The sequence below is a fragment of the Emydura macquarii genome, unplaced genomic scaffold (genome assembly GCF_026122565.2).
Source record: "Emydura macquarii macquarii isolate MOO-44397 ecotype Brisbane River unplaced genomic scaffold, CSIRO-AGI_Emac_v2 contig_1768, whole genome shotgun sequence".
NCBI lineage: Eukaryota > Metazoa > Chordata > Testudines > Chelidae > Emydura > Emydura macquarii.
Genome location: NW_027131905.1, coordinates 2,265,228 through 2,280,302, shown reverse-complemented (window position 1 = coordinate 2,280,302; position 15,075 = coordinate 2,265,228). Strand labels below are relative to the sequence as shown.

Sequence of the window (15,075 nt, the reverse complement as noted above, 5' to 3'; positions counted from 1 at the left end):
ACGCCAAATAAGTTTCAGTCTCTGGGTTTTAAAAAGAAATAAAACAAAACAAAAATAGTATTGTAAGGATGAGACTTGAAACCCACAATTCCTTCCAGAAGGTAAACCCTTCCCAGATTTCAAGTATTTATATCCAAGTTCCACATGAAATGTCACATTTTCCTTAAGTCATATGTTCAGTACTGCCACAAGCTGTACTGCAAAAAGGTTTAAAGTTTGTCTTTTTCATCAACAGAAGTTGGTCCAATAAAATATGCTACCTCATCCACCTTGACTGTATAATATTGAACATAGATCTCCTAGAAGGACCACTGGGGGCAGAAGTTTAGTGGGAAATTCTGTGGCACCTCAACCCAGACCCTCAAAGTTATTTCAATGGCAGTTGGGTGACTATCTTTGAGAATCTGGGCCCTCCTTCCTAGCTGTTGGGGTAAGAGCTGCAGTGGCTTCCAACTAAGGAGTTACTCCTAGACCTCAGTAGAGTTTAAGAGATCTTTTATTTTAGTTTTGACAGGTTAGTGACATCATTCCCCTCACACAGCCAGCTACTATGATCATCTCAAATGTCTCTCCTCTTCATATAGGAACATGGCAGGCCTTGCTTTTCATCTGCAAACCAAGATTTCAATCTCAGGCTCCAATATAGTTGGCTGTGATCTTGTCAGAGGTGCTCAGCTCTGCTAATGGTTCTGCATATGCATTTCAAATAAAGTAGGGGTTACGTATGAGACTCTGACAACTATCCACTGACCTTTCTGACTTACCATAGGCAAGCACATATTCAAATCTTGATTATAAACTGGCGTGGAGATTAACTAAGCCCAGTGTGCCACCCTGGACAATTGCATTGCCCTGTTATGGCCAATCAGCACTCTCCTTATAAGTACTCAGCATATATGCACACACTAAAAGAATATTAAGACCGTAAAAATCAAGCACAGGTGTGTGCACAAACACTGTAAATAGTCAGATAGCAAAATCAAGCACTCTAGTCAAGAAATGCCAGAATCATGGTTCCCTGTGCAATCTTTATTCAGACCCGTTGTGCATATGCATTATGAGACTGTCTAAGTTACATGATCAGGTACTATTCTTTTTCCCACAGCACTCCTGTCTCATTTTGTGCACAGGATGGACCTGCTCAAGGGATGAATCAAGCCAGTGAAGTAAAGGAATCTGTTGTCTTTAGGTCCCCTGCATCATTTATTGTAGAAATTGGAAGATGCATAGTGAATGAGAAAGGGACCCACAGGAAAAGAAAGGATGGTCTCATGGCTAAGGCACTTGAACGCGACCCTGAGGAATTGGATGGTATCCCTGCCTCTATCACAGAGTTCCTGTGTGATAGGCAAGTTACTTAATCCAAACTTTTCATAGGTGCTTTTTAACTGTGGGTTCCCTAGTTTCAGGGTATTCAACTTGAGACTTCTGATTTACAGAAGGGCTGAGCATCACAGCTGCAACAGCAATCAATAGGAACTATGCTTTGAATACATAAAATGTTACACAACGCTAAGTACACTGAAAAATCATGTTCTAAAAGTCTCAAACTGGGCACCCAAAGTTAGCTGATATTTATGACCATTACTCTTTGTGCTTCAGTTCCTCATCTATAAACTGGGAATACCAACACCGTCATTTTACAGAAGTGTTGTGAAGACAAGTAAATATTTCTAATTTCTTTATCTTTATGAGCACCATATAAAAGCCCATGAGGAAATAAATAATTCTGTCTCCAGGGCAAGGTTTGATTTACTATGCAGTAAGAAAATGGGGGGCTACACATTGAACAATGAAGAGAAAACAAAATAGTGAAGAGCTCCTCATTTAAGTCCATCCTGTACACTAAATGAGAAAGAAATCCTGTAGAAAAAATAGCATGTGACCATGTAATTAATAATTGCCTCAATGCATATGGCACAAGCGATTATGAGACACTATCTGATGACAGAAGAGAAATGGTGAGACTCGGGAATCCTGAGTTCATTCCAGAATCTGGAGAGCAGTGTCCTCAGTGGTCACAGACTCTTCTGCCCATACAATCCAAGTTTGACATGTTCAGGTGTCCCCAACTCTTACCGCCTCTGCACTTGATTCTGCTGGCTTTTTCCTCCACACTACCTAGATCCAGCAGGGGGGCACTGAGAACATAGTAGTGTCTTCCTCCTCTCAGTTCCAGTGCTTGAAACCAGTCTGGCCCACAGCAGCCAAAAGCTGCAGTTGCAGGAAAAGTCCTGCTTAGTCCCCTGCATTCCCAGGCTGGAACACACCCACTGTAGATGGGACCTTGGAAGATTTTAGCTGGGAAGCTCTAGCAAGTCTCTGACTTGAATTTATAACCTGGTCAAATTTAGGTGCATTTTCACAGGATGGCAGTAGGCACATTCTTGACACAAAGGCCAATCTGCTGCCAAATTTCAAATAGGCTCAAAAAGCATGGGGGCTCAAGAACTTCCCAAAAAAGGTTTCTAGATTTTTTTTTTTTTAAAACATGAACAAAACACTATTTTCCCCTTACTTCTTTTTCAGAAACCACTGAACCTTTCTGGCTGAAATTTTCTTAAAAAAATCAGACAGCATGTAAAATTTGGGCCCAAACACTTAACATTTAGCAGAGCTATAAGGAACTGAAAACAGGGTCTTATAATAGGAAGTGTCTGGTAGCTTTAATAATAGGCCTCACCTATAATAAAAATATTCACCTTGTACACATTAAGACTTACAGAACAAAGTCATTTAAAAATAATTAGCTGTGAAGAGAAGCTGTTACATACAATGTTAAATATTGTAATGTGCTTTGTTGCATTCTATTTCCATAATAAAAAGGTTTTTTCTTATTGTAAAAAAAAACTCATAGAATTTGTGAAAAAAGAACACACATTATTGTCAGTGATACATAAGAAACACATAACCTTGGAAAAGCCTGGACTTTTGGCTTTTATTCCTAGCTCTACCACTGACTTACTGTATGTCAGGGGTAAGTTCTCTCTCCATCCTCATTTGTAAAACAGGGATAATACTTTTCTATTTCATAGGTGTTTTGTGAGGGATTGTTCATTACTATTTTATAGCCTTTGAGATTCTCAACTGGATGCATTATTAAAAGAGCCCTGAGAAATGCAAACAACAATGCACACCTACTTATTAAAATGCTCTGAGGTTTTTAAATGGAAGTGCTAAGTACTATCATTTCATAAACTCAGGTCTAAATATTCAGACCCAAGAAGGGTGGGTCATGCAGCCTCAATGGGAATATGCAGAAGCTATTCTAAAAGTGGTAGTATTATCCAAGCACCAATGGTGTAAAAAAAGTACTTACTGGTAAGACAGATAGGTTTTCCAGGACATCCCAAGGTTTGTTTGTTTTTTTTAAACTGAAGGCAAAAAAAATTCAATAGCATGGAAGCTTAGTTAGCTACTATAATGCATTTTAGCCTGTCACCATTAAAATTTCTGGGAACTACATAAATATCAGTTATTTTAAAAGCATGTAGAACACCAAGATCAGTACAATAACTGTTTCTACCTTTCCGTTGTTTGTGTTTCACACTCTCTCTCTCTCTCTCTCTCTCGCACGCACACACACTCTCTCTCTCTCTCTCGCTTTTTACTTTCGTAGAATGTTCCACACTCACTACAGCAAGGAGTGTATCCAACTCTACATTTTTCTACTATGACTAATTGGCAGCCTGATAAATAGCACATGTGAGCTGCACCATCAGTTAACAGACCAGATTTAGTTGTAATCTTGTATGAGATTAATCTGATATTTGATAGAAATGCTATGAACCAGATATTGGATTCTTCCAGGATTAGCTTTTGCAAGGATATTAAGTAGTAAAAGAGTGCCTAAAATAAAGCTGAGGTTGACTAGATTATATAGATTATGAAAGCACACTTACATATTTATTTCTTCTGGATGTTCCAACAGTAAACATGGAATTATCAAAACTAAAACCCTGGGGCTGAATAAATGAAAGCACAACTGTCAGAGGTAGCAGAGAGAAGTTTAAAAAGACAGACATCTTATTTCCTAAATTTGGCCAGTGTACGCAAGATATTCGAGCAGAACTTGAGACTGAGGCAAATGTGAAAAAAAATGAATGCAAATGTTTAATTACTGTGTCAGATTGTAAGCTCATACTATCTTTTCTATAAGTTTACTCATGGATAAGTGTTCCCTACACATTCAAAATGCAGTCCAGTCCATTACAGATTAACACAGTCAATCTAACCTGCACAGGGGTCAGTTCAAGATACTTGAACCACCAAAGCTGGAATTGTACCAAGAGACCAAATTCAGCTAAATTAACCCCACCTTGTAAATCAAAGATAATTGTTTCGCCTCACTGTGTATTTCTTGAACGGGAACAGATCTCAGGCTGTTTTCAGAAGTACACATGCCTTGGACAGAATGTATTTTAACCTGACCTAGAAGCTGAAAACCTGCCAAGAACCAGCAATAAAAAAAATACAATCAAGCCAGCCATGGTTGTTTCAATGCCTTCCAATCCAAGGTCAAAAGCAATAGAATAGTAGATGGCATTTTAGAGGTTTTAGTCCACTCCAGATACCACGCAAGAGACCTTTCAATATTGAGTGTTATTGTTATTTCACATTATTTCTGCCCAGTAGTACCTGTAGGTGTATGAAATAAATAGATTAAAACCACAGCCTTCCTAGTTTAAAAAAAAAAAAAAGATAGTGGTATCCTCCCAGGGTGAAAGTTACAGGGGAGACATTCTCCTGCCTTCCTCTTTAGTCTCAGTCAAAATGAAGAGTGCACCTGAAGAGTCGTCTAGCTTGTCAGAGCAGTCTAGGTAAGAGGAAAGGTTCTCTCTATCATCTCCTGTTTCCCAGGGTTGACAAAGTCATGTCTCTCTCCAGAACAGGCTGCAGCCATGTTTAAGTTCTCCTGCTGGATGACAGTCTCCCTTTGATTCTCATAAATTGTTTATCTGGAACTGAAGGTTGTTGGGTTTTTGGTTGTTTTACTGAATTTGGCTTTTAATTTGGCCAAAGAACTAGGCTAAGCTAAATCCAAGAAAACCAAAGCTATTCCTCACTCCCTGAGTCCAGGGATCCACTAGTTTTCCTTTTCCCTCCCCTGCCTCAGCTGTCTCTAGCTCCATGTAACCTTCACGCCAGGTGACAAGAGCATCTGCCCAACCATCTCAAAATGATTCAACTAAAGGTTCCGAGGAGCCTGTGTCCTCCTTTATCATGGAATCCAGCCCATACAGTGAAGCAGCCATCAACCCTGACCTCAGATACTCTGCTTCACTCTTCCTCCTCTCCCACTCTCAGGCTAGTTCCTGCCCTGGCTTACCTGCCTTTTAGGGCTCCTTTCACAGTCTTCTTTCCTAGTTCTCTATCAGGTAAAAATCACACCAGCATATTGCTGCTCTCTCCAGGTGTCTCCTCACACTGAGAGAGTAGCTTATTTTTATTCCACTTCCTCTCCCAACAGGCTTTACGGTCAACTCTAATGATGCTTGGACTTAAGTACTAGAATTGCCTTGAACTGGGGAAAAAAGAAAGACAGGACAGAGCTAAGATGTGGACCCCCTCTTAAAGACCCAGCTCACCTGTGACACCAGGTAAAATTTTTAAGAGTGCTGAATAACCTCACGTGCTGGGTGCTTTGAAACATGGATAAATTTCAGCTGCATACAGGATAGAGGCATGGGCGGTACTACTGGTGCCAAATGCTTTAGCAACACTGAGAACTGAAGCACAGGTTTCTACAAACTGTATCTGTAACACAACAGCTCAGAGCAATCCGTTTTAGGAAAATGTCTTGACAAGTAAGATGTGGTTGGTATGTCTGCAGTGTAACGGATGTGATGTAGTAAAAGAGGACATTAAAATATCCTGATGTACTCTTGGTAGAAGGCCCCAACTTTCTTAGCACCAAAATACATGAAGTCACTGGAGACTGTGCTTTATTCTGTATGGGAGTTAGAAGTAGATAATGTGTGGTTAGAGGACTTGAGTTTGATCTCTGACACACAGATCATGGTTTAGTGTAAAAACTTCATCTCAATCTCTGCCAAGTGTTACTGAGGCTTGGAACCAAAGTACCAAGTTTGACACCACCTTGATGATACCTGTTTGCTCCAAGGAATGGAATAGCATTTTAAACAGTTTAAAATTTCTCTGGCTGAAGCTGTGAAGGAACAATCTTAATGTCCAGAAAGGTTACTTCTCTCAGGCCCAATTAGTTTTAACTGTACATTCATATTTTCAAGTGCAACATTTAAGTAAAAAAATTCAAAATGACTAAAAATCTCAACTGAAAACGTAACATTGTACTATCTTTCATGATGATGTCATCTTCTATTTTTTACATATACTGTGTGCAATGGGCCAGGTGGCAGTGAGTTAATACACCATGCTTTCACTGATGGAGGCCTAGGTTTAAATCCTGAAGTAAGTCACAAGACAAAATGAGTTTAGAGATTTCATTCAAAGTCCCTATCATACATTTGTCTATACCGCCAATCAGGTAATTTTGTGGTCTTTGCTCAAGATGGAGCCAAGGCTGACAGAGCCAAAAATGAAGGTTACTTACTTGTAACTGGTCATTTTTGAGATGACTGCATATTCACACTTATGGGTAATGCGTCATCTGGTGCTGCTTCAATAGTAGAAACTTCTCCAAGCAGCGCATATTAGAGTGCAGGTATGTTACCTTCTGCTCCTCCCTTCAGTATTAGTGTGAGCCTATATAAGGGGATGTTGCATCTCCTACTACTTCGTTCCCTCCACTACAAAAACCCACAGAAACCCTAATAAGACTCTAAGGGGAAGGAAAAACCTTTCCTCCAAAGGCATTGATCTTCTTCCCCTTTCTGTCAAATGGGCTTGGGTAGACCTAAGCCTATTACTGGCAGCAGCCACTACTATGAAATTAGGTGCAGGGTGAGTATGAAAGTAAAAATAACCCTCATGGGGTATCTTGTACAATTTGTCTGTTTTTTTAGACTTTGTCTACACCAGTGGTTCTCAATCTGGGGCACATGTATCTCTGGGAGTATGCAGAGACCTTCCAGGGGATATGTCAACTCATCTAGATATTTGCCTAGTTTTCCAACAGGCTACATGCAAAGCACTAGCGAATTCAGTACAAACTAAAATTTCATACAGACAATGACTTATTTATACTGCTCTATATACTATATCAGTGTTTCTCAACCTGGGGGCCGTGATTTATTTTATAATTATATGGTAAAAATGAGAAAGTAAACAATTTTTCAGTAATAGTGTACCGTGACACTTTTGTATTTTTGTGTCTGATTTTGTAAGCAAGTAGTTTTTAAGTGAGGAGAAACTTGGGATACACAAGACAAATCAATCTTCTGAAAGGAGTACAGTAATCTGAAAAGGTTGAGAACCACTGGTCTACATTACAGAGTTTTGTCGACACAATTTACTCCGATGATTATAAACCACTATAATTGCATCACTTGTGCATGGCCGCACAACACTCACTGTCAGTGATGTGCATCCATAGTTGGTACTCTAGCATTGATAGTGAGAGCAGTGCACTGTGGATAGCTATCCCACTGTGCAACTCGCCACCTTCTGCAACTAGGAGTTGTGGGACGGTGTAGTGGTTCACACTGCATCATGGTTGTGGAGTCAATCTCCCATGATGCAGGGTTTTTTTTTTTTGTCCCATCATTCCATGTGCTTCCAACTGCATTTCGTGCCATTTTTCAATAGCCCATTTACTGTGCACTAGTCATCTCTGCCTGGAAGGATGGATCCTGCACTACTATCTACTGTTGTTTTCAGAACAGATACATCACAGTTAATCATGCAGCATCTTATGAGCTCTAAATCTGAACATGAATCCATGGTGCCTGCCCTATTGTATGCCAGGGCAAGAACTAGATTATTTTTGGCATTCACAGAACAGTTAGTCACAGTGAACTGTTGATACTGGGCTTGGGAAACAAGCACTGAGTGGTGGGATCACATCATGATGCATGTATGGGATGATAAGTGGCTACAGAACATTAGGATGCACAAATCCACCTTCCTGGAAGTGTGTGTGGAGCTTGCCCCTACACTGCACTGCAAGAACACCAGAATGAGTGTTCTCTTGATGGAGAAATGCAAGGCAATCACTATGTAAAAGCTGGAAATTCCAGACTGCTACTGGTTAGTCACTAATCAGTTTGGAGTCAGAAATCCACTGTTGGAGTGTGTTCACACAAGTGTGCAGGGCCATTAATTGCATCCTGCTACAAAGGACTTGGAAATGTGCATAAAATAGTGGATGGCTCTGCAGCAATGGGATTCCCTAACTTCGGTGGGGTAACAGATGGCACACACATCCCAGTTTTGGCCCCAGACCACCTTGTGACGGAGTATATCAATAAAAAGGCATACTTCTCTATGGTACTGCAGGCACTTGTGAATCGCCGGGGTCATTTCACTGATATCAGCGCAGGATGGTCAGGGAAAGTGCATGACGCACACATCCTCAGGAACACTGACCTGTACAGAAAGCTGCAAGCAGGGACTTTCTTTCCAGACCAGAAGATTCCAATGAGGGAATATTGAAATGCTCATAGTGATCCTGGGAGAGCCAATGTACCCCTTACTCCCATGGCTCATCAAGCCTTACATGGAAAATCTAGATAGGAGCAAGGAGTGCTGCAACAATAGGCTGAGCTGGTGCAAAATGACTGTTGAATGTGCATTTGGCAGATTAAAAGCTCTCTAGCACTGTCTTTATGGCAGGTTAGGCCTAAATGAGGAAAATATTCCCATGGTCATAGCAACCTGCTGTGCACTGCGTAATATTTGTGAGGCTGCAGTTGAAGTTTCCCCAGGATGGCTCATGGAGGCAGATCGCCTGGCAGCTGATTTTGAGCAACTAGATACCAGGTCTAAGAGGGGCATACTGGGGGACTATTCAAATCAGGGAGGCTTTGAGGTATCGTTTTGACAATGATCACGAGTAATATGTCTTTGTATAAAGCATTCTGACATGCTTTGTTAACTTGCCGTCTTGCATGTATATTTTGATGATTGTATACCGACCCTGATTTGTAGTGTGCAAATGTGCCAATTGCCACTGTGTGTTAATTCCAGCAGTAACCACCGTGTGTAGAGAAATAAAGATGATCTTTCAGAGAGTTTTTTTTTTAATTAAATAACAATGAACACCACATAGAAAATGCTTGGTTGAAAGGGAGATAACAGTGAAGGGCACCCTCCCGATGGAGGCTTTCATAGCTGTGTACGACTCCAGCTATTGTTTTTGGAAGCTGTCTGAAGGGATGGAGTAAACCGGGTATTGCACCAGGCCAGGAAGATGCAAGTAGTGTGTGGGAGAAGTTTGCAGCATGCATGGCAAGTGGTTCTGTATGGGCTGGGGGGGGGGGGGGAGGAGGAGGAGGTAGGGGAGCATGCATGTGTTCTGCCTGCAGAGCGATTAGGGACTTCAGCATCTCCATTTGCTCCTCCTTCACTTTTATCATCTGCTCCTAGCCCATTAAAATTCACTCCTGTCCCTGCTTCCTCTCCAGGAAAGTTTCCGAGAGATCTCTCTCGAAGATTCCAGTGAAATCTCACTGTGCATTAACACACTGTTCTGCCCCACTGAATAGCTGCACAGGGGAATGTGAAGCAGATGCAAACACAGCTACTCTTGTACATTTTTATCCCTTAATCCACTTCTAACATATATCAAAGCAAAGGACAGCTGTACTTCATGTAACTGAGTAGTAGCAAATAAAAATGATCATTTATTAGGGCTCCCCTCTCCTGTATCATGTGCGCCAGAGACAGAGTTCTGGGACTGGCTCGAACCCTCCCGGATCAAGAAGAGGTCCTGGTTCACCATGGTATCTGACAATCTTGTCACCTGTCCCATCTCATTCTCCAACTCCACTTCCTCGTCCACCACTTCATCCTTGGGGTGGAATCCACTGGCCACTGACTCCAGCCTCCCCAAAGTATCCACGGGAATCTTGGCGGTGGAGGTGGAGTTGCCGCCGAAGATGGCGTCCAGCTCCTTATAGAAGTGGCAGGTCTTCAAGCACAGGACCAGAATGATGGTATGACTCCTATGCCTTCTGGAACTTGCCTCAGCATCTTTATCTTCACACAGCACTGATGTGTGTCCCATTCAGACCCTATATCCAATACGCCACGAGAAATCTGACCATAGGTATCGAAGGCTGGAGGGGAGCAGGGACTGCACAGCCTCCTCTCCCCACAGATCTAGTAGATCCAACAACTCTGGTGTGCTCCAAGTGGAAGAGCATTTGCTGCATGGAGCTGCCATTGTCAGCTAGGAAGATGTGATGTGAACAAACAGGATGTGAAATTTCAAAAATTCCCAGTCCTTTAAAGAGGAGGGGTGGATGCTGGTGTACCTGGATGCAGGGCAGTGGAGTCTGAACTCCTGATCACAGCGCTCAAGATGGGCATTATGGGTCACCTCCTGGAGAACATTTATGCCAATATAGTCAAGCACAGTGTCTACACTGACACTTTGTTGATCTAACTTTGCTGCAAAAAGCTCTAAGCCTCTCACTGAGGTGGTTTTATTTTGTCAGCAAAGCAGGAGAGTTTTGTTGGCAGAAGGAGCATTGTAGTATGTATACCTCCACTGTTTTGTCGATGAAAGCTGACTTTTCCCAACAAAACTCTCTAGTATAGACAAGGCCTTAGAAATAGGCTGGCATGAAGCAGGGATCATCCCTACAGTCCTAGAAGCTGCAAGAAAGCATCCAGAATTAGCAACAACATCCTATTCCTGGAAGTAGCCCCAAAAATGTCAAATATTGGATGGGAGGATTACTCCACAGCCGGAGGATGTCATGCAAAGCAACCTCTGAAAGAAAAATATGGAAGCTACATCTACCACATGTTTATCTGGTGACAAATCAGGATCAAAGTCAATATCCTTCTGATCTTGTTCAAAAAAAGAGTTCTCTCTTCATCCTCCTCTTTGGGAAAATGTATCAGGCACAACTACCTGAGTTACAGACAGATCTGGTTCTACCACAGCCAAGGACTGCTCAGCCATTGTATCCTTATCAGATGAAATATCACTTCCCCATCCATCTGGAATATGATTAAAAAACTCTATAGTGGGACCCAATAAGGCCTTGGAGCTAGTCTCGCCAGTATCTGGGATCCAGGAACATGCTCACAGAAGGAGGAACAAAGAAATCAGGAAACCCAGGCTGAAGATGGGACGAATCATGTTTATTAATTCTATCTTTCTTTGAGGCTCCAACCTCAGATCTGCTATGGACCTCACAGGAGACAGCAATGAACCTGGAGAATGGAGATCAACAAGAGATGACAAAGATCTATCTGGGGGTCCTATAGAGATCTTTGGAAGAGGAGGCATGGATGGTCTCAGAGAAAGAATCTCCTCTGCTCTTCTTCTCTTTTCAGATGAAGAGGATGCAGATCATAGAATCAATGAAGCATCTCTCTTTCTCATTGCCATTTGCTTCTCACTCAGATCCAAAGAATGCTCTAACAGAGGATGGTGCACATCATCTACCACTGTAAAAGACAACCTCAGATCTGAGGACGATCCAAGAACAGTAGTGGACGAAGGAGCTGGCCCCACAGACCTGGACAGTTCTGAATCAGAGGAAATACTCAACTCCACACCTATGGTCTTCAAAGTAAAAAATGGAACTGACTTAGGTTTCAGAAATACAACTGCAGAAGCCACATCAGAATTAGAGAGATCTAACATGTCTGATATACAGAATCTGGCACTGTCTTTTCTCTTGCCTTCTTTGGAGTAAATACTCTTGAGTCAATTACATGGCTCTAGGTCACTTAGCAGGCAGTCACAGCCTGCCTTCTTCCACCAAAAGTGCCTTCAAAGACTTTGATTTCTTTGAGAAAAAGAAATTGAAGCAGATACCAATGAAGATCCCGACCCCTTGGAACCTTTAAACAGCTTAACCTTACTGCAGGAAGCTACCACAGCTGAAACAGGCCTCTCAGCCTTCAGGTCTGACAACCTTCCAGAACTGGACATTTTAGCAGAAAGTGCTTCCTTAAGCAGAAGCACTCACACAGTCTGTTGTGCCTCTCCTTGAGTGCTGTGGATATGAAAGTCAGGCAAACAGAACACCCAGGAGACTGGCCTTACCCCAGGCACTTAAGACAACTAACATGGTCATCTGATGCTGGGAAGACAGCTGGGCACACATATCTCCTAAAACTCAGCTTACTCTTCATTTCTGACCTTACAAACTATACTAACCTAGCTATACTTATTACTATGCTCAAAACTATATTATACTAAAATTAAGAACAACTATAAACTATCAAAGGCACTGATAGAGGAAAACACCCAGATCGGAGCAGTTCACTTGCATCTGGTGCAACAGTTGGAAGAAACTGAGGCAGTAGAGAACGCTGTGCCCCTGTATATGGCCTCACCCTCAGAACATTTGGAAATGCTGAATGGATAGGTAGAAGGGGGTGCACGCACGTTATATTGGGCACTGCCTGGAGAAAGTACTACTGTTCGGCAGCAGTAGGCGATACATTCCGTAAGTGGGAATATGCAAAGCCACTGGGAAGCAGAACTGAATTACCAAGTATATTCATACGTTGGGAGCCCTGCCTGCTCAGTAACTGAATCCTCCCAGCTCTAGCTTTCATTTTCATGAGCACTAAATAAAAATCAAAACAAATAAATAACTCCACCCTTAAATAAAACAAGTTCATTTCACAGAAGGCTTAGCAATATGGAGTTTATACATTTAATGCAATTCATAGTAGTCCTCTCTGCTCATTAATTTACTAAATAATCTAGGTCATCAAAAAGTTTGCTTCAATTCTTAGAACTCTATTCTCTTACTAACTGACTTAAATAGAGTGATAGCTTATATATATATGTTTTTAAGCCTTCAGTAACAATCCCCAGGTATTTTGCCTATGGCACCTTGTCTCACGTTCCACTCAACTTAAAAAAATCATTTATTTAAAAGGACTTCTTATTAAAAAGAAACAAGTCCAAGACCTGGCCTCTGATGTAGCCATTTTTGTAAGTCCGTTGTTGTAAATTCGTCTCAACTACCCAATGATTCTCTCAACATGCAAGCATCTTCACATGGCACAAGACTCATGCAGTGGTTCCAACACAATCCAGCCAGTGCAACTTAAAGAAGCCCAGGGATTGCTTTAAATTGTACCTAGGGACAGAATCAGGAAGCTGTAAAGTCTCTTATTTCCCTATCTTCTTGACCTGTTCTGGGTGAGGAAGGGCCACTCCTAGGGGCCTGGCCCATAGCCTCTCCACAGTTGAAATTGCAACCAGGGTACTCTGTCCTCTTTTACTAAGGAGTTAACTTTAGGCTGTGCTCTACATTCTAAAGCAGCGGTTCCCAAACTGTGGATCGTGACCCCAAATAGGGTTGCGCCATCAGCAGATGGGGTTGCAGCAATCCCTAGTATGTGGAGGACACCATTTTGCTCCGCACAGCATGACCCTGAATGTATGGTGTGTGCAAGGTCACACTATGCAAAGAGCAAAATGGCATCTTCCATGCTGTCTGGAGTCCCAGCAGGAAATACTTCCTTAAAATGGAGTCGTGATGACAAAAAGTTTGGGAACCCCTTTTCTAAAGCACTAAATCAAATGAGTGCAAGTTGGAGCTTCATATGGCTCAGTGCCTTAGAACTGGCAGGGAAGAAAAATGATGGGAATAAAGATCCTAGTGGGTCTCCTCACCAAGGAAGGAGGGAGGGGCATACACTACAGGAGTTAGTAAGAGATTCCAGCATTTCCATTCCAAAACCCTATAGAAGTATAGTTACGATCTTGGTGGCGCCTATCCCAAGGCTTGGGGTAAATGGAGTGATATTCCAGCAGTTTCCCCCACACCAGGAAGATCCTAGTGCCCTCTCATGTCCCCTAGAGGACCTCCTGTCATCTAGGAGAGCAGCAGGAACAAGGATATAACCCACAACCCCTAAAAAAATGTGAGTGGAACAGTACCAAGTGATTTTGGGGGAAGAAGGAGACAGTAGCATTAACTGATTTTGTGAAGGAGAAATAGTGGCAATAACTGATTTTGAGGGGGATGAGGTAGAAAGTGAATGAGTGGAGAAGAGCGTAAAATGAGAAAGTGAGAAGAGGAGAGCAAGTAAATGAATGAGGGAGGAAAAGTGAATGGGAGTAGAGAAAAGAATGAGGATAACTAGACTGAATTTAAGGGTGAAAGTGAACAAACAGAAAATGAGAGGAGAGGATTAAATTAAAGAACCATGCTCATCTGTATTAAACTTGGGCTGTCATCCTGTTATTCCACGTGCAGGAAGAAAAGGAAACTTGAGACTATACTGGTGGTGACTACAGTACTAGAGCAGTCTGCTTCACCACATTAAGCTAAGTAAACCATGAGAAGTTCATGGCTAAATAAAAGTTTTGTATAAATGCTGAATCTTAAAATTATTATGGTTTTTATTAAGTCTGATGGTGCTTGATGATTAGTTGTAATTCTTAGTATTTCTCATGTGCCCAGTATCCTTTTAAAAAGGATTTAATTTTTTAATCCTTGATACAGGAACACATTCACATAAGTGTAACCTGAGAAGCTAACAATATTTTTGAATTTTCATTTTGAAAGATTCTGCTCAGCAAAAAACAATTTTTCTAGAATTCCATTAATATTCCACACCTATAATTAATTTCCCCCTTTGAAGGGCTGACCAGGAAATGGCAGGTCAATAAACTAAAATAAATGTGATCAAAACATTGATTATTGTCCTGTTGGCAAATGGATGTGTTTTACTTAAGTGTAAAAATGTAAAACCTTTGATGACTTAAAATGTATACTGTTCTATTAGTAATCACATAGAAAGGACTGATTTAGGATTTTAATATTCTATTTTAACACGCTTGCTTCATGTTTCTGTTCTGTCAAACTAGGAACTTAAAACACATTTTTTTAATCAGATTATATAAATCAGACAAACCAAAAAAAGGAAAAATTCACTTAATCTTTCAATACATGAATTTTAAAAACACAGATATTTGCTTATGTAAAATGAACCAATAATTACTAT

General features: G+C 41.3%; 1 protein-coding gene across 3 annotated transcripts in view; it reads right to left on the bottom strand.

Moving 5' to 3' along the window:
• KIAA0232 (KIAA0232 ortholog) overlaps positions 1–15,075 on the bottom strand; it is a 130,882-nt gene that overhangs the window by 18,111 nt on the left and 97,696 nt on the right. The window lies entirely within an intron of this gene.